Source organism: Cantharellus anzutake, assembly GCF_015039405.1.
Source record: "Cantharellus anzutake strain C23 chromosome Unknown EI90scaffold_297, whole genome shotgun sequence".
Classification (NCBI taxonomy): Eukaryota; Fungi; Basidiomycota; class Agaricomycetes; order Cantharellales; family Hydnaceae; genus Cantharellus; species Cantharellus anzutake.
In genome coordinates, this window is record NW_024067247.1 from 23,741 (window position 1) to 43,639 (window position 19,899).

General features: G+C 51.8%; 1 non-coding gene across 1 annotated transcript; it reads right to left on the minus strand.

Annotated features, from left to right (window-relative positions):
- Nucleotides 1-11,887: 11,887 nt before the first annotated feature.
- EI90DRAFT_t335 lies at nucleotides 11,888-11,960 on the minus strand. Its single transcript has one exon. It is a non-coding gene; the product is annotated as a tRNA-OTHER (tRNA).
- Nucleotides 11,961-19,899: the final 7,939 nt, after the last annotated feature.

The following is a 19,899-nucleotide window of genomic DNA, read 5'->3' on the forward strand; positions in this document are numbered from 1 at the left end:
GAATGGCAACAACAAGGCAACAATGAAGGAATGGAAGGAAGGGATTGGTTGGGGAGTCTGGGGCACCCTAGGGCAGGGTGCTGAACCCTGACAGCACCCTTGCGAAAGCGAGGTTCTCCTGCTACAGGTGACAGCTCTGCCTGGCACATAAGGGGTTGTGCTGGCATTACTTTCACCTGTTTCCCAGTCTTATTGACTGGGGGTTTTGTCCCCTTGCTAGTTGCAAGGGTCTTTTGCTTGCTGGACTGGCAAGTAGAATTTGATGAAAAATGAACACTCACTTGTTTTCCACATAAAATTGTGGTTCCTAGCGATGCCAGGGATCAATGCAATATCAAACAAAAAGTACTCAAAAAACTGTAAGGTGGGTGTCCTAGAACCCAGCTGTGAGTATCAAATATGTATGATTCACAGTGGGTAGGACGATAGTGACCTCCCTGGGTCACGTGACCCTTACATACATGGACTGTGACCTGACAGATGGCGAGGGGAATGAACAGGTTTATTCAGAAAGCAATGCTCTCACAGCCATCATTTGTCATGCTTCTCCATACTACCATCACCTTCACATTCATATCCACTTCTCCAAATGGGATGAAACCAAGTACGAAAAGCTAGGTGAGCCCCCTATCTTGAATATGCCCTGTGGGTTCAACTGCATTGATAGGCAATTTTCTCCTGAGTAACTTCAAATCCACTCAGAGGATCATTGCCGACAGCAAGAAAGAGCTTGAGGATATGAAGCAATTGTCCCCAGACTTCGAACCTGACCGGGACTGTCCACAGTGGCTAGCTGAGGAACGAGATTATATCTTATCACTTCAATCCGAACCCGCTGACGAGAAAGTCAAGATCAATTATTTGGAAGCTGTTGAGTATCTTGAACATGCCAAGTGCTTCATATTACTTGCTAAGTTAACTGCTAAGCTTATACAACTTTCTATTCTAGAGCAACAATGTATTATTGGCAAGTTTCCACCTCCCCAGGATCACTTGGTCAAATCGGGCAGCACCAAGCTCAAGCAAATGAATCCCTCGAAGCTGCTCATTCAGCTGTCAAGGCCATCGAGGCCAGATCATCGCTCACTCTCCCCTGGACCCCGATTCCTCCCAGTGTCTTGAAGCGATAGCTCTTCATCAACACCGAGACTACCACTGGCTTTTAGATGAGCTTGAGCAGCAAGCTATATCACATCACCTTGAGCTTGAGAAAATCAGTTTGCCAAAAACAGGTGAGTGTCGCATTCCATTTTTCTTAAACAAAAAAAAAACACAACTACTACTCATGTTCACCATAAACTACAAGGCCCGGCAGCAGATATCCGCACTGGTCGCCAAGTGAGGCAAGTCACTGCAGTCAATGCTCCAGAAGTATAACACCCTGGTTGCCACAATGAATCCCCCAAAGCTGTTGCTTACCTGGACTCAAGTTACTGACCTCAACTTCCTCTCTGACATCGTCATTTTATGGGGCCGTGAAGACATGCAGGAGAAACTGTGGTTTAAACGTCATTTTTATGATGCAACGCATGCCTGGTACAAACTTCAACGTGCTCATGAGGAGATTGAGATCATCGGGCTGGAAGCTCATTGGATATGGGCTTCCATACACCAGGAGGAAGCTCACCTGGATCAAGTCATCAAGGACACTCAGCTCACCGACCCTGAGCTATCAAAATATATATCGCTTATTTTCGAGAGCCAACTCAACGTGAACCTACACTTGCATAGCAAGCTAGTACTTCTGGAGAAGCAAGGTGGCACCAGGATGCTCCTTGTAGCAATGGGCAATGTGGGAAGACACAATGCCAGTGAAGGAGCAGACCTGGCTGGTGGTTCCATTTCTGACTGTGAGTGCAATCAATTATCTCTATTTGTGTGTCATGGTCTCTTAGTGTTACTGAATGATGCCCTGGAGGAATCCCAGGAGACAGTGGCAGACACAGCACAGGAATTGAATGCTGCTGTTGATTGGGAGGACGAGAACAAAGATGTTGATGGTGATAACCCTAACTATCACCATGTCATTGGAAGAATTGTGAACACATTGGAGAATATGGATTTAGAGGCTATGTAATCGCTAGTTTATCAAGCCTTGACAGCAATGGCAACAATGAGACATGGCATTGACAGTAGGGAAAATGAGTAAAAATACAAGTCAAACAAAAAAAAAAAAAACATGCAAAACAGATGAAGAATGACTTTGGTGATGTTGACGACGTAGGCGACAATGATGATGCAATGGAAGTCAATGCTGGCAATACATTTGACTGGGGACCGTTGTGCAATGTATTGTAATTGAAAAAATCAGTCACAAGCTCCCAGAGCTTCTCAGGCCCTTGCATAAAACTTATTTCTGGCTATATTTTTCTCTCAGTGCACCAGAGCATTGGTGCAGCTACTCAGACAGTTGAACACTATCTAAGAAGGTTGGTTGACCAGCAACCCCCACATACTGTTTTATATTCATTGGGTCACAAGTAGTAGGTGATATTCCCACACATGAAAATTGCTCCCTCTTATCTCCCGCCATCATGTCTGATCCAATGAAGACTACCAAGGTCGCAGGCCAAGCCCACGCCCCTCTAATGATGCCATGGATGCTGATGTGTCCATGCCATCACTTGACTCACCTCATCAGCCGTTAACACCTGGCATTGACGAGCTAGACTCAGTACTCCCCCTGGATTTGCAACCAGCGGACCCAGTGCCTATTCCAGCCATATCAGGCCAGTCATCCCCTGCCACAGGTGAGTTTACTCAGTCCCAAGTTGACTATTTGTCGAACAAGCCCCAATACATGGGGCAAAATTACGCCCCAGAAATGATGGCGCCTATGCAGGCACCACCATACCCAATGTTTGCCCCAGGCATGTGGGGGTATAATCCCCACATGCAGCAAGAGCCAGTGAGACCACCCATTGCAGCCTCAAATGACTCAATACTAGGTGACCTTCTTAAGGAAGCAAGTCAACGAGTCCACCTTTTGGAAGGCAAACTCTCCCGATCTCGCAACAAGGCCAATAACCTCAGAAATGAGAATAAGGAACTACGGGAGAATTTCCACAGGCTCGAGATTGAGAACATTCGTCTCAATGTCGAGTTGAGAAATTCTTCCTGTCACCAATCATGGCTCCGAGACAAGTGCAACAACCTTGAAAAACAGATCAATCACTTGGAAAAGGAAGCTAATGTCTTCAAGGGCTCTCACCCTCATAAGATCCCTCACATGTCGAGGGTAAGTACACCACCCATACTGCCTCAACACAGCCAGCATAGGGCACCAGTGGTCCCTATGTGTTACAAGGATGGAGAGAACTTCTCCCTTCTCGAACCATTCTTGTAGTTGGAAGACGATCACAAGATCTCATTTGTACCTTAATGGGATGTGTAATCGATGGGAGGTCCCAGTCATGCATGAGAGTAGATGATCAAATCCCCATTGATCGTGGTTCACAATGGAATGAGTTATTAAGGGTTCAATTACATGTAGTTGGAGACACCAGGGTAGATAGGTTGCCCACAGGTACTTGGTGCTCCTCAGTGGAGTGTACCATGTGCACGGTCACAACTTGTACATTATGTGAGGATCCCATATCATTGCTATCAGTGACTTGGCATCTGTAGTACGAATGTACTGGTAGCAGGTTATAATCATGAGAGCCCAGTAAAGAAGGGCTAGTGGGGCCTTCGGTAACTTGGCATTCCCAAAGGGAATGTACTGTTGGCAGTGAGGTACGATGCGCCTAGCTTAGTCCCAGAGGGGTATTCATGGTTCACTGAGGCGAATCGCTCTGCCGCTGCTGGGACCTGGAGAAACGTCCCTATCCCAGGCACGTTCTTCCAAGGTGACTTCCATTTTGGTGTCACTATCAGTGGCCAAAACTGGCCTGTGGGCCTGTGTCGGACAGTCGTAACCATTGCCAAAAGCGGTGGAATGACTGGGTTCACCCATTCTTGAACTTGATTGAAGGGTTCAAGTTCATGGTGGACTTGAAATGGCTCAACCATGAAATGAGGAATGGGTTTGACAGTGCTTCGCTGGAGGCTCGTCAACTTCATGGTCAATTCTTCGACATTAAGTTCATGAATGGACAGAACATGTCCACCACTGAACTCAATGGACGTTTCGGGGATTGTCCCTGAAACTTCAAAAATACTATTGAGGCAGGGAAGAAGTATCTTCTTTGCTGCCTCTGGAAGCACTACTGCTCAGAAGCAGCACAAATTATGAAGGCAACTGGTGCCACTGCATACAACCTTTCCAGGTTGCAAGTAAGTGAACCTAGTTCTGCCATTTTGGGGCCCCCCAGGTTCCACCTCCTCACTACACAACAGTGGATAATAATCCACCGTTGCCATATTCGCAGGTTATAGAACCCACCCTGCCCCATAACCCTGTTCCCCACACTGAGGGAATGTTGGTGGACAATGGTGTTGTGGAAGAGGCCCCAAGGCCGAGATGTTTCCTGGAGGCCCAACGGATGCAGGCCCCCTCTGCTGAGAATGCAGTGGCAAGCCCATCTAGAGGGCCCCAGGCTAGTGGGTCCATGCCCACCTGAAAGGGCAAAGCCAAGAAGGACTGATGTCCCCTTGGCTTGGTAACCCCTGCTCACACTTGATGAGTGGGATGGGGTATTTCTTGTCCAATGAGCAGGAAAGGTCTAACAACCTTGGCTGCCTAGCTTAACTTCCTCAAGAGCATTGAAGGTCTGACCACCTTCGTCACCTCCTATTCTTGTTGCAGGAGGCTGGGGTTTAACCACCTCTGCCCAATTATTCTTGTTTGATTGAGTAACTGGGGCCTACCACCCTGGCTACCACCCTTCTCCTTACTGAGCATCTCAGGTCTAACCACCTGTGAGGCTTGCGACTCCGATGCAGAGTGAATTGAAATCTAACCACCTCTGTCACCTGTGCCTTGGCACCACAAAGAGAAACTGGGGTCTGACCACCTCTGTTTCCTTGTGTCAATTAATAATTTCCTTCTTGTCGAATGCACATTTGTCACGTATCTTGTTGATTCTTGTATATCTTTATTTCTTGTTAATAATACAATTTTTTGATTCTCATTTGCGATATTAAATATCGCAAGGGAGGAGAGTGTAAGGACTTACAATGTGTACCCACACATTGTCTGTCCTTTGCATACTGTTAGAACGGGCAGATTCGGACGACTCCGGAGTGGAATCGGAGACTTAGCGTGGAGGGACCTTGGCCTCAGCGACTCAGGTGGAGCGCTGTGCCATTGCTGTTTGTCCATTTGGTCCTTAATTTCACAGTAGGTGAGCAGGAAGTCTCTAGGGGGCATTTCAGGTCGATTTCGGACTGAGGTTACAAGTTACTAGGTACATTGTATATAAGGAGGGGTCCGGAATCAAAAGGAACAAGGGTAGGACGAAAGGAGACAAAGGGAGATGGAAAGAGGAACAACACCGAGGGTCAAGTGTTTGACTCAATGGTGTTTCCCCAAGGAGGAATGAAGGGCCAAGGCCCAAGGAGGAAGGAAGGAGGTTGGGAGTGGGGAATGGCTAGCTGACTGAATAGAAAGGAAGCAGCAGCCCAAATAGGAACGAGGGAGAATAGCGGAATTGAAATGGACAATGCAATAGTTGCAAGGTCCGGAGTAAGTCCAGAAAGTCCGAACTCGGAGGTTAAACTCCGGAATATTGGCAAACGTAATTAAATGGAATGAGCTAACCAATACAATGGGTATAAGTGGAGGTGGGGTCAAAGTCCAAGGTCGGAGCTAAGACCAGAGGTTCCGGAGACGGAGACGCGAACGGGATTCCGGAGCAGAGGTCCGGAGTCGGGAGCATAGGTTTTGCGTACTCGTCTGGAAGGTGTCGAGGTTGGGGTCGGACCCGGAATGTTCCGGAGTCGGACCGAAGGTGGTGTTGGAGCCGGAGGTGGGATAACCTCTTGGGAGTCGGCAAGGAGAAGGTGACAGAAGGGAAGTAGGGCTCCGGAAGTCGGAGTTCGGAGTTCCAGGAGCCCGGAGCGGAGGTCGGGATTGTATGGATATGACACATACTTCGCATCAAGTGTGACTGCAGTCACACTTCAGTACCATAGTTAACCTGTATAATATAAACCCACATTACATCATGTAGATACAGGTATATAAGATGCACAGGTAGGAGGAAAGGCCCCTCAGCCTTTACTCCCCCATTAACAATACAGCTCATTAAAGTGTACTTGTGTGATGGACCGGGAGTGTGAGGCACTTATAACCATGCGCTTCCACCTTGTTTCTCAATGGCCATGCACAGCCATCCTGCTCCCACATTCTTTGTTTGTTTTCCTCCTTTCTTAAAGCTGCCCACAATCTCTGAGAGATCTGGCAACTTATCCCCATTCATTTCTTCATACTTAAATACTGTCAGGGCACACCCGCCTGACCCGGCCCCACCTGGCCCCACTTCACCCGGTACCCCGCCACCCAGTCCTCCCCTACCTCCTTCCCCCCTTCTTCTTTCTTTCTTCCTCCATTCCACTCTCTCTTTACTTGTCCCACCTTCTCTTTATTTTCTCTTTATTCTACACGGACGACCTTTCCTTGTATCAATGTACCATTGACCCACCTGCAGCGTGCTCACGACACGCCCAGCCCAGGCGCCTCGGGCGACCCCCGCTATGTCCAGCTCGCGCGCCCACAGCGGACGCCCTCAGGATCCCCCACGGGGACACCCGGGTGACTACGGCTGTATGCGAGGATGACGTGGCACCCGTCATGTGACCTAAGCCGCATGTATATCATACCTGAAGTGGGAACCGAAGAAGTAGCCTTCTTCTCACCCTTTTCCACTTCAGTCTAAGTGGCCAGGGACTGCCTCCTGAGCCAGGCCCGCCAGTACGCACGCCCGCTCCACACCCCGCGAGGCTTCTAGTGTCGGGCATCTCACCCAGGCCTCCTCTACCCCGGACGCGTCCCTGACAAATACCAGTTGTACCAGTTGTAAACGACCTTGTACCTCAGTTCAAAAATCAACTAGGGTTACCCCCTCTGTCCTGTGTCTGCCTCAGTCACACTGCCCACCTCCTGAAATATTGGGGGCACATCAAGAATGAGGTGCAATGCTCATGTATGAGTTGTTGAAGCCAAAACCCTGCTTTTCCATGACTGACAACTCCTGCCCTTAATGGGCTGTTATGCTGAGACAGTGAACCATGGTAACATCTTCCCATGCCCCTGACACAGGCCCAATGTGGGACAGTAGTCCCTGGCCACCTAGACTGGAGTGGGAATTGTGAGAAGAAGGCTGCTTCTTTGGTTCCCACCTGTTACGGATACGGAGTCTCCAACGACCATATCCGTCGCATGGTCAAAGACTTCCCCTCTCTATCGTTCCTCCCCTCTTTCTCCCTTCCGTCCTCTATCCTGATACCCTATCCTCCTTACCCGTTCTACCCCTTTCCCCCCCTCGTGCAAAGCTTTCCCCATTGGGGTTTTGGTGCTGGCCGAGGTTATTTGTGTTTCGCGGGATTTCCCGCAACCTTACCATTTGTAGATAGTCACGCATCTTGTACAGAAACCGCCGAAGGCGGTTCCCGCTAACTAACAACTGCTCTACAACTGTCTCGTGTATCGTCTTCTGTAACAACCCTCCCTGTGACTCAACTGAACCCGTGTGACTGTACAACTCTCAATATGTCTTATAAGTCTGGTTATATCGAGTCCTCTAACGGCCCTCGCCGCGAGAACTCGAGGTCGAGAGTCGAAGACTCTTGACAGGTGTATCGTCCTATTGAATCTGTACCCTATGGGTCCTCGTCACTCCGCTCTCCCCCCAGTACTCGACATACGACGTCACATCACGATCATGGAGATCGTGAATACCTTGAGGCCCACCTTCCCGTGATGCCGGCACGTTCGCTATGTGAACACCAAGTCGCCGCCCATCCACCATCTGTTCCCTCCTTCGACAGTCATCATGTTTCCCCGCCAACGGTACGTTCCCTTTGGGAACGCCAAGTCACCGAAGGCCCTACTAGTCAGTCCTCATTGCACGCTTATGACACCAACCCGCTACCGGTATGTTCGCACTGCGAACGCCAAGTACCTGATGGCAACTATACGAAGTTCTCACCCATCTCACAAGTCGCGACCTCGCACACGGTACGCTCCATTGAGGAGCGCCAAGTACCCATGGCTGACCCGTCCGTCCTGGCATCTCCGACTACCTACCATCAATCCCTTAATAGCTCACTACATCACCAATCGCGATCGATGGGAATTCGATCGTCCACCCCCAGACAAGACTGGGATCACTCATCGATTACATATCCCGTTATGGTACAGACCAGATATGACCTCACTCATCCCACTATAAGAACGGATCGAGGAATGGGGAATTTTCCCCCCATCCCTGTAACACCACCCAGGCTGTGTTTATATACATGTGGCTGGAGTCACATGGAGGGTGCCACATCATCTTTGCACACAGCTGAACCCATCCAGGTGTCACCATGAGAGATCCTGAGAGGCATCCACTGTGGGAGAGGGTCACCCAGTATTATGGAAATGGGCCTAGACTCCTATGGACCACGCACACAGGTAAGACATTTTCTTACTTCTCTCCACTTTGTTCTTTGCCAAACCCCACACCAAGCTTTCCCACTGGGTTTTGGTGCTGGCTGGGGGATTTGTTGAGTTTCAAGGGACTTCCCTTGATGTCAGGGCACACCCACCTGACCCCACTTCACCCGGTTCGACCCCACCCGATCCCACTATCCTCACCCGCTGCCCCCATCCTCCCCCCTCCTTTCTCTCCTTCTCCCTTTCCCTTTCCCTTCTCTTTCTTCTTTCCTTTCTTTCTCCTTCTTTCCTTTTCTACTACATGGATGACTTCCTTGCTCGATGTACCATTAACCAGGCTGCGCAACACGCCTGGACCCGGACACACCGGGTGATGCCCTACACACTGGACATGCCTGAGACCTCTTACGAAGATACCTGGGCAGACACGGCTGTGCACATAGATGACGTGGCGCTCCCCATGTGACATCCAACCGCATGTACATAAACACAGCCTAAGTGGGAACTGAGAAGCAACCTTCTTCTCACACTTCCCACTTTAGGCAAGTAGCTTACATTCCCCTGCTAATAATAATAACACACTTCCCACTTTAGTCTAAGTGACCACGGACCCTCGCCTGCTTCGGGCCCGTTGTTACACACACCTGCGCCGCACCCTACCGGGCCCTCAGCCCCAGGCGATATACTCGGACGCTCTCGACCCCGGGTTGGTCCCTGACAGCAGAAGAAGGTTTCAACCCCATTCCCCCCCATCTCCCCTGCCATGGTGATGTAAGAACAGTATGATGACTTGCTGGCCCAATTCCAGGAACTACAGGCCATTGTGATAGCCCAAGCCCAAGGCCAGCCTGCACATGCACCCAGACCACCCAAGGTCGCCCCCCCCCACTCCCTTCTCAGGAGCCAGTGAGGACCTCGACTGCTTTAGGGCTGAATGCGGGATCTATCTCTATGTCCACGCGGCCGAATTCCCCAGCACCCTCTCCCAAGTCCTCTTCATGCTTTCCTACATGAAAGGAGGGACTGCAGGAGCATGGGTGACGCAACGCACCATGGTGCTACTGACAACGGGCTCTCCCCCACCCACCATGGACAAGTTCAACGCAGAACTCGATGCCATGTTCCAAGACCCGAACCGGGCAGCCACAGCCCGGCAGAGGTTGGCTACCGTCCGACAGGGGAGTGATCCCGTGGACAAGCTCATCCAGGAGTTTGAGATATTGGGGCCCACTTCGCAGCTAGGCGACGTAGGGCTGGTCGACCACTTCGAGCAGGCAATCAACTCCCGACTCTGTGAAAGCATCTACCAGCTCCACCCCATGCCCACCACCTGGTCCGAATGGAAACGTGAGGCCACCCTCCTTGACAGCCAGTGGCAGTGCTTCCAGAAGACACAGCTGTGTATGCCCTCACCCTCACCCTCTCCCCCACTGGTCCCGCCCGTGACTCCTGTAATCTGCCCCAGGCCAGAGATGAACCCGCACCCAGAGGCCAGCCAGACCCGACGCTTGCACCCAGCAGACCTCCAAACATTGATGAAGGGGCTGAGGGGCCAAGTGACGAAAGGATCAGAAGCAAGAGGGAAGGGGCTAGGCACGGACCAAAGAAGGTGCCTGGAGACCCAGCCGCCCATGAGGGATAGCTCACGCAGATGCCATGATGCGCACGAGCCCCTACCAGCACCGAAACTCCACCGAGTCATTGCAAAGAAGAAGAGGAAGGGAGCACCCCCAGCCCGCAAGGACGAGAAAACCGCAGAGGTGACCCCAGAGGTAGCAGTGTCCCCACCCGCTATCTACATCCTCTCCAAACACTCTCCGAGATCCCTCAACCTTGCTGTGAAGCTGACCACCCTGACCTCCCTGGCCTCTGTATCCGTGTCAGCACTCCTCGACTCGGGAGCCACTGGGAACTTCGTAAGCCCCGAGTTCGTCCGGAAGCACAGGCTCGAGACCACCCCGCTCCCCCAACCCATCCCCGTCCACAACGTCGATGGAACCCCAAATGAGAACAGGGCCATAACCGAGGAACTAGAGGCCCTCTTGATGTTCGGACGCCATACAGAGCGGGCCCGCTTTGCAGTCGCGAACCTCGGGTGACAGTCCCTCATCATAGGGCACTCGTGGTTGCTGCACCACAACCCGGAAGTGGACTGGGTATGGCAAAAGGTTGTCATGTCCTGTTGCCCATCGTCCTGCTGCCCACCACAAGCACGAAGCGACCAAGACCCCACACTAGAGCCCAGAGATGGGATCTATGCTGCGATCATCCCCCCCGAATGGGGACATGAGCTGAGAGCGACCACCACACCCTCCCAGCGGATGGCCCAAGAAGCCCATAACCCGGAGGCAGAGCCCATACCGTTCGAAGCATTGGTGCCAGAGCAGTACCAGGATTTCCGGGACGTGTTCTCTAAAGTGGCCTTCGATCAACTGCCTCCCCGGAAACCCTGGGACCACGCCATCGACCTGGTGCTGGATGCCAAGCTCCCTAGAGGGAAGACCTTCCCACTCTCATGGCCGGAGCAGAAAGAGCTGGACGAGTTTCTGCGAGAGAACCTGCAGAACGGGCACATCTGACCGTCCAAGTCCCCGATGGGAGCCCCAGTCTTCTTTGTTAAGAAGAAGGACAGGTCGCTATGCCTGGTTCAGGACTACAGGAAGCTGAACGAGATCACAGTAAAGAACTCATACCCGCTCCCGCTCATTTCTGATGTCCTCACCTGCCTCCGGAACGCCAAATACTTCTCAGCACTGGATCTGCGCTGGGGGTTCAACAATGTCCAAATCAAGGACAGTGACGAGTGGAAGGCCGCATTTGCGACCAACCGGAGGCTGTTCGAGCCCATGGTAATGTTCTTCGGGCTATGCAACTCGCCCGCGACCTTCCAAACCATGATGAACGATATCCTCCGGGATTTCATTGACCGGGAGGTTGTCATCTGTTACATGGATGACATCCTCATCTTCACAACTACCCTAGAGGAGCACCAGAGGGTCGTCTGAGAGGTCCTGGAGACGCTGTGGAGGAGGAAGCTCTTCCTAAAGCCAGAGAAGTGCAAGTTTGAGTGGATGCAGATCGAGTACCTCGGACTCGTCATCTCCGAAGGGAGCGTCACGATGGACCCCGTGAAGGTCCGAGGAGTCCTTGACTGGCCCACCCCAACCAAGGTAAAGGAAGTACAGTCCTTCTTGGGGTTTGTAAACTTCTACCGCCGGTTCATCAGAGACTTCTCTGAGAAGGCCCGCCCACTTCACACACTGACCCGTAAAACCAAAGTCTGGAACTGGGGCCCGGACAAAGACCATGCCTTCCATACCCTTAAGGTATTGTAAACTCTGAAAAGGGTGGCCACACCAGGATTCGAACCCAGGTCCATCCAACATATATTTGGAGGTGATAACCACTACACCATATGGCCACAGCAGTTCTCTAGGAGATTGCATCAACCAATAGGAGGCAGGTCTATCGTACTGCAACATAAGGAAGCCGTCACCACTGCCCCTGTCCTCTCCTTCCCCACCGACTCCGGCCGCTTCAGGCTCGAGTGTGACGCCTCCAACTTCGCAACTGGTGCAGTTCTCTCCCAGCTCCAGTCGGATGGGGAGTTCCACCCGGTAGCATTCATGTCCAAAAGCTTCACAGATGTGGAACATAACTACGAGGTATACGACAAGGAGATGCTCACAATCGTCCGAGCCCTTGAAGAGTGGCGGCACTTCCTGGAAGGTGCCAAGGAGAAGGTCGAGGTTTACATGGACCACCGTAACCTGGGGTACTTCCGCACGGCCCAGAGGCTGAACCAACGTCAAGCACGGTGGTCCCTCTTCCTCTCCCACTTCTACTTCACCCTCGTCCACTGTCCAGGGAAACTCATGGGGAAACCGGACGCGCTCTCACGATGTGCTGACCACCCAAAGGGAAGAGATGACAACGAAGGACTGACACTCCTCCAGCCGGGCTGGTTTGAGGCCCGCGCAACAGAGGCAGTCTCAGTGGAGGGTGAGGAAGCAGATATTCTGAAGAGGATACGAGAAGTGAAGGATCATGATGAACAGGTGGTGAAGACCATGAGGGAATTGGGAGAAGGGACACTGAGGTCGGACAAGTGGGAGAAACAAGGAGAGTTGGTCCTCTACCAGGGTAGGGTGTATGTCCCGAAAGACCCACAACTCCGCCACGATCTGGTATGGCTACACGACGACGCGCAGGCGATGGGCCACCCAGGGCGATGGAAAACCTTGGAGCTCGTCTCCCACGACTACTGGTGGCCCCGGATGGCAGAGTATGTCGGACGATATGTATGTGGATGCGACACCTGTAATCGTGTCAAAACCTTCCCCACACGAAAGGTTGGGAAGCTCACCCCAAATAAAATCCCCACCCACCGCTGGCAGGTGATCTCAGTAGACATGGTGGGAGAACTCCCAGAGTCGAAGGGATATAATTCCATCCTAGTTGTAGTGGACCGCCTGTCCAAACATATCCACGCAATCCCTACTGTGACGTCCGTGGACTCGGCTGGTATCGCCCGGCTCTTCCTAGAGCATGTCTGGAAGCACCACGGGCTCCCCAAAGAGATCCTCAGTGATAGGGGAAGCACCTTCGTCTCACGCTTCTCAAGGGAACTTGCGGACCTCCTGGGGGTCAAACTAACCCCTTCAACACCCTACCACCCCCAGACTGATGGACAAACAGAACGGGTCAACCAGGAGATTGAAGCCTATCTCCGGGTGTTTGTCAACCACCGCCAGGACGATTGGGCGGACTGGCTCCCACTGGCAGAGTTTGCCTACAACAACCATGTCCACTCCTCCACCCATTGAACCCCCTTCGAGCTCGACACCGGGCAGCACCCCAGGATGGGGACGGAACCCACACGTACGTCCGAGGTAGAAGCTGCTGACGCTTTCTCATCCAGGATGATGAAGATGCAGGAGGAGGCGAAGGCAGCTCTGGAACACGCAGCGGACGAGATGGCCCGCTACTATGACCGAGGCCAGGAGGCAGCCCCCAAGTACCAGGAAGGCAACCAAGTCTGGCTCAGCGCCCAAAACTATATGACTGACCGTCCAACCAAGAAGCTGGTCCATAAGTGGCTAGGTCCCTTCAAGGTCATCAAGTCGTCTCCCCAGCTGCTGTCAAGCTCCAGCTCACCGCACAGCAGAAGGGAGTACACCCAGTCGTGTCCATGACAAACATAAAACCCCACCGCCCGGACGAGATCGCAGAACAACCCCCTGACCCCCACCCGGGCCCGGAACTTGTAGATGGAGAAGAGGAGTACGAAGTTGAGAAAGTATTGGACTCAAAATGGCTATGCCAGAAACTCTGGTACCTGGTAAAGTTCATGGGCTGGCCAAGCTCAGAGAACCAATGGCTCCAGCAGGACCGCTTAGCCCATGCCCCCGACCGGATTGAGGAGTTCCACAGGACACACCCCCAGGCTCCAGGAAGAGAGAGGGAGAACCGCCTGGCCGCTTCGAGGCGAAGCGGCTTAGGTGATGTCAGGGCACACCCGCCTGACCCCACTTCACCCGGTCCGACCCCACCTGATCCCACTATCCTCACCCACTGCCCCCATCCTCCCCCCTCCTTTCTCTCCTTCTCCCTTTCCCTTTCCCTTCTCTTTCTTCTTTCCTTTTCTACTACACGGACGACTTCCTTGCTCGATGTACCATTAACCAGGCTGCACAACACGCCCGGACCCGGACACACCGGGTGACGCCCTACACACCGGATGTGCCTGAGACCTCTTATGGAGATACCCGGGCGGACACGGCTGTGCACGTAGATGACGTGGTGCTCCCCACATGACCTCCAACTGCATGTACATAAACACAGCCTAAGTGGGAACTGAGAAGCAACCTTCTTCTCACACTTCCCACTTTAGTCTAAGTGGCCACGGACCCTCACCTGCTTCGGGCCCATTGTTACGCATGCCCGCACCGCACCCTACTGGGCCCTCAGCCCCGGGTGATATACCCAGATGCTCTCGACCCCGGGTCGGTCCCTGACACTTGACCATTGTGACTTTTATATTAGATAGTTAGAAGTCATATGATGTGTAAGGCAGATGCTGAGAATAGTCTCTTTATTGAATATACATACAACAGAAAACCATACTCTGTGACTGTAACTACCACTCCCTGTGCCACTATCTTGTACCCTCAGAACTGTCCCATTCCCATGTCTACCTTGATATTCCTATATTCTATGATGAAACCCCAACAACCTGGTGAGTGTCCTATCACCAGACCTTCCACTACCTGCTCCCACCAGTCCACTGAGTGGTTGAGCTCCTGTTCCTATCCCTACAGCAGTACCCCATTGGGTACTGCAACCCTTCCTCCTCCTTGGGAAGGAGAAGTGGCCATATTCCCCCAGGAGGCCTGGCCAAGCACCTGCAGGTCCAACTTCCCATGGTCACCATTACCATGCACTGGTCAACCAACCTGCTTACCCCAACAACTCCCACTACCAGTATGTAGGGCTCTGGGTGGATCGGATTATCCCAGATGATCCAGGATGGAGTCCCATTGCTAGCATGCAACTAACGGCCCCCTTATTGGTTTGGGGGCCTCTGTCATATCCGTGCATACCCGACCCCGACCCGACTTCTGGACCTCCACCCTCTTCACCTCCGGAGTCATAACCTACCGCTGCCGTTCCGATACTCACCTTCGGTCCTGGCAACACACCTCCTCCTTACCTCCCCGACCCTATCTCCGTCCGTTCCGATACTCATCTCGGACCGAACACCGCCCCTCTCGCCACCCTCCTACTACTCCGCTCCCCTTCACAACACCTCCACCCTCCCATTATCCTCCTACGCTTCCCCCGTCCGTTCCGATACTCACCTTCGGACCTGACTACTCTCCTTTCCGCCACTCCTTCTCCCCTTACCTGTCCCCTCTCTCCTCCCTCCGTTACTCCTCCGCCACCCTTCCGCCAAGTTACAACCTTCTACCGCTGTTCCGTACTTCGCACTCGGACACCGCTTGTACCTTGCTCCGAGCCTCCGTCATAGTCCCTACCTCGGACTTTGACTCCACCTCGGTCTTAGTCCATTGCATTGGTGACCTCATACTACGTAAACACCATTGCCAATATCCCTCGGACTTTCAACCCCGCCTCCGTAACCTCCGTAAGCTCCACAACCCCCAAGCTTTGCGGATCGCCTTCGGCACTCTCGCCGCTTGTAATGTATTTCTCGCGTTTTCCCCTCATCCCTATTTGGACTACTGCTTCTTCCTATTCTAGCCAGTTAGTCATCATCCCCACTTCCCCTCATCCTCCTGCCCCTCTGGGCCTCGCCCTCCCTACCTCCTTTTGGACGTATCACAGGTCCTACCTTATGACCTTCGGTACCGCTCCGCTCCTTCTACCCTTTGTTCCCATTCGGACATCTTCGTTCCGATTCGGTTACCCTTTGTTCTCCTTGTGCTTTTGCCCCTTCCATTATATATATCAGCGCTTGTACATACTCGTTTTGGTTTTAGTCCGAAATTGACCTGAAATGCCCCCTAGAGACTTCCTGCTCACCTACTGTGAAATTAAGGACCAAATGGACAAACAGCAATGGCACAGCGCTCCGCCTGAGTCGCTGAGGCCAAGGTCCCTCCACACTAAGTCTCCGATTCCACTCCGGAGTCGTCCGAATCCGCCCGTTCTAACAGCCTCCTGCAATTGAAATTATTGTATTGTAGCAAAGTCATCTGAGATATTTTAACTCCTGACTCATTGTCTGTGCACATTGCTGGCTGCTGTCCAGAGGGGTGTCAAGACTGTTTCCCATGGTCTAGACACACTTTACATAGTTGGATAGCCCCATTGAATAGCTTCCAGAATATACAATTTGAGAGTGAATTGACCAATAAATTATCGAGAAAAATGCAAAATACTTTTTTGGACACGAGTCTGCAAACACTTGTGGCTGTCCAAACTTACTGTCTGTGCACAATGCTGGCCACTGTCCAGAGGGGCGTCAGGGCTGTTTCCCATGGTGTCAACACACTTTACACCAATGGATAGCCCATTTGAATAGCTTCCAGAATATACAATTTGAGACTAAATTGACCAGTAAATTATCGAGAAAAATGCAAAATACTTTTTTGGACACAAGTCTTTTGGGGTGACTCAATGTCTGTACTCATGCTAACCACTGTGTAAAGGGGTGTCAGGACTGTTCCCCACGGTGTCAACACACTTTACATTGATGAATAGCCCATTTGAATAGCTTCCAAAATTTATTGTATGATGGGAATTCAGGTAAATACATGTTAAAATACAAAGAAGTCTTGAGATGTTATTATCCAGGATCATCCAGGATCATCCGGGATTTTCATCTGGCAGATCCGGATTGGCCATTGGGAGGTGTCCCAATCCAGGATTTCTGATCCTAATCCGATCCTATCCGATCCACCTGGACCCCTACCAGTATGCTCCCATGAGTGCCAAGTCACTGATAGCCACCAACTGGATGACTCCCTTTGGGAGTCCCAGTATTACATGCTACCAGTATGCTCCATTGAGCACCAAGTCACCACTAGCCAACCACTCCCAACACACCCACTGCTGGTATACTCCCAGGAGCACCAAGTCCCCATTAGCAGACCACTTGGTGGATCTTTTAAGGAGCCTCTGCTGTACTTGCTGCTGGTATGCTCCCAGGAGTGCCAAGTTACTGTTGGCCAACCCACAGGTTATATGTACCTTTGGACACCCTTCCCCTTCCACTCTCCCTCTGATGGCTATGCAGCCATGTTACAGGCATGGGTTCCAGGGAACCCAACCTGAGCCGTTCTGCTCACGGATGGAGGTGACTGTGTAGCCATTGAAGGGAGAGCAGGAGGAGATCTGAGGCCGGGTGTATTAATGGTAACTTGGCGCTCCAAGGAGCGTACTGGCAGCGGGTGTGGTGACATGCTAGCGGTAACTTGGCACTCTGAGGAGCGTACTGGCAGCGGGTATAATGGGGGCTCCTTGAGGGAGCCACCTAACAGTTGGCTAGTGGCAACTAGGCGCTCTGAGGAGCGTACTGGCAGCGGGTATAATGGGGGCTCCTTGAGGGAGCCACCTAACAGTTGGCTAGTGGCAACTAGGCGCTCTGAGGAGCGTACTGGCAGCGGGTATAATGGGGGCTCCTTGAGGGAGCCACCTAACAGTTGGCTAGTGGCAACTAGGCGCTCTGAGGAGCGTACCGGCAGCAGGTATAATGGGGGCTCCTTGAGGGAGCCACCTAACAGTTGGCTAGCAGCGACTTGGCACTCATATGAGCATACCGGTAGCATGGGTAGTTGGCACTCCTTGAGGGAGCAGCCCAGTGGTCGACTATCAGTTACTTGGCACTTAGGGGAGTGTACCGGTAGTATGAATTGTTGGGACAAGCGGGTTGGTTGACTAGCACACGGTAGTGAGTGACCGTGGGAATTTGGGCCTGCAGGTACGTGGCTGAGCATCCTGGGGCTGCTTGAGTCACTTCTCCCTCCCAAGAAGGGAGGAAAGGCTGTAGGGCCTGGTAGGGTACTACAGGAAGGGTAGGAATGGGAGCTCAACCACCCAGTGGGGGGGTGGGAGCAGGAAGGGTGAGGTCCGGTGTCTGAGCACTCACTGGGTCGTTGAGGTTTCCTCATGGATTGTAAGAATATTGATGTAGACATCAATATTGACCAAGTCAGATGTTACAGGGAAGGTTTACAGGTGGTGGCACACTGGGGTGACAGTTACAATCACTGGGTGATAGTCTGAGATTGTATATTTGATAAAGAGAACATTTCCGGCATCTGCCTTACATGTCATATGACTTCTAACTATCTAATATAAAAGTCACAATGGTCAAGGGAAGTCCCTTGAAACTCAACAAATCCCCCAGCCAGCACCAAAACCCAGTGGGAAAGCTTGGCATGGGGTTTGGCAATGAAGAGGAGGAAATGGAGGTGACCCTGGGTCCCCTTGCTTGCAGCCATGGACCATAAGATTCTAGTCCATTTCCGTAACAAGCCACCTCCACCTGTGAGCAGAACAGCTCAGGTTGGGTTCCCTGGAACCCATTCCTATAACACCTGGAGCTAGACATGTTGCACACAATGCAGGCAGGTGTCAGAGCACAGCCAAGCCTGGACCACTTATTCATAGCTGATGACACATCAACCCTGGACTGATTTAAACCTGTGCTACATCCCTTTCTGTAAAGTGGCCTCACATTACCAAGTATGCCAACCTTATTACTGTACACGCATGACCAACTACCTGTCATGCATCATGCTGGCCTCATGGTCTGGCCAATTTGACCATCATGTCACGTGTCACACTGGGCAAAAGGTTGAGTGAACAGTGTCATGCAACACATCACTGGTGGCACAGTGGCTATGCAAATGTTTTTTTTTTTGGTGGAACCCCAGCAGCTTTTGCAATACATAGGCATGTATTGGGGTTTGTGTAGGGAGGCAGGGTCCCATTGAGAGATTGGAGTGCCAGTTAGCCACCATGGGGAAATGTGTTACACACTAGCCAGTTATCAGCATCATGTGGGGCTCCTGGCCCTGGTCACAGGGGGTCCGGTATACCCACTAAAACCCCGGGGCTGTTAAGCCAGTTGTCTGGCAGTCTCTCTTCTTCGTGTAGGTTTCCACTCCAGGTGAGCAAGACTAGTTTGGCTGGCAGGGCCTTAAATGTATTTTTTCAAGTACATACTTAGATTAGAAATGAAAAATTGCCAATTCCTCATCCAAATTGCATGCCCATCTGACTTGCATTCCATGGCTGAGGTCACAGCTCTGAAAGTTAGATGTAGGAGGGACTACAGTGGTCCCATCTATCTGAGTCACACCCCCAACCGGTTGGGTGTCATGCATCAAAATGAGGTGCCAGTCCATCATTTTGTGTCACACTTGGGACCCTGCCGGTTGTTGGTCATGCGCGTACAGTATTCCCTGAGTAGCAAGTGAGAGAGATAACTTTCTTTTCTCATTCCCCTCACTGCTCAGGTAAGTTGTACTTAGTAGATACATATTGTAATAGACCTCATTCCCCTCGCTGCTCAGCTGGAGTTGCCAGGGGCCCCATGGGTCTCCTATTGAGACTGATTCTACTCCATTGAGTAACACCCCAGCTGACACCCCCGGACTCCTTGGTAAAGTAAATAAGCTATACGCGCGGTCTCAGTCTCGAACAAGAGAACTAAGTTTATTGTTCCTTTACCTATACACGCGGTCTGTAAATACAGTCAGAACTCGCATACAAGGAATAAAGTAAAAGAAAAAGGATATCACCTCAGTCTCGAACAAGAGAACTGAGGGGGTGTGAAAAATTTCCGCGCTGTAGGAGAAATAATATTCAAAGAATAAAACAATGATCTA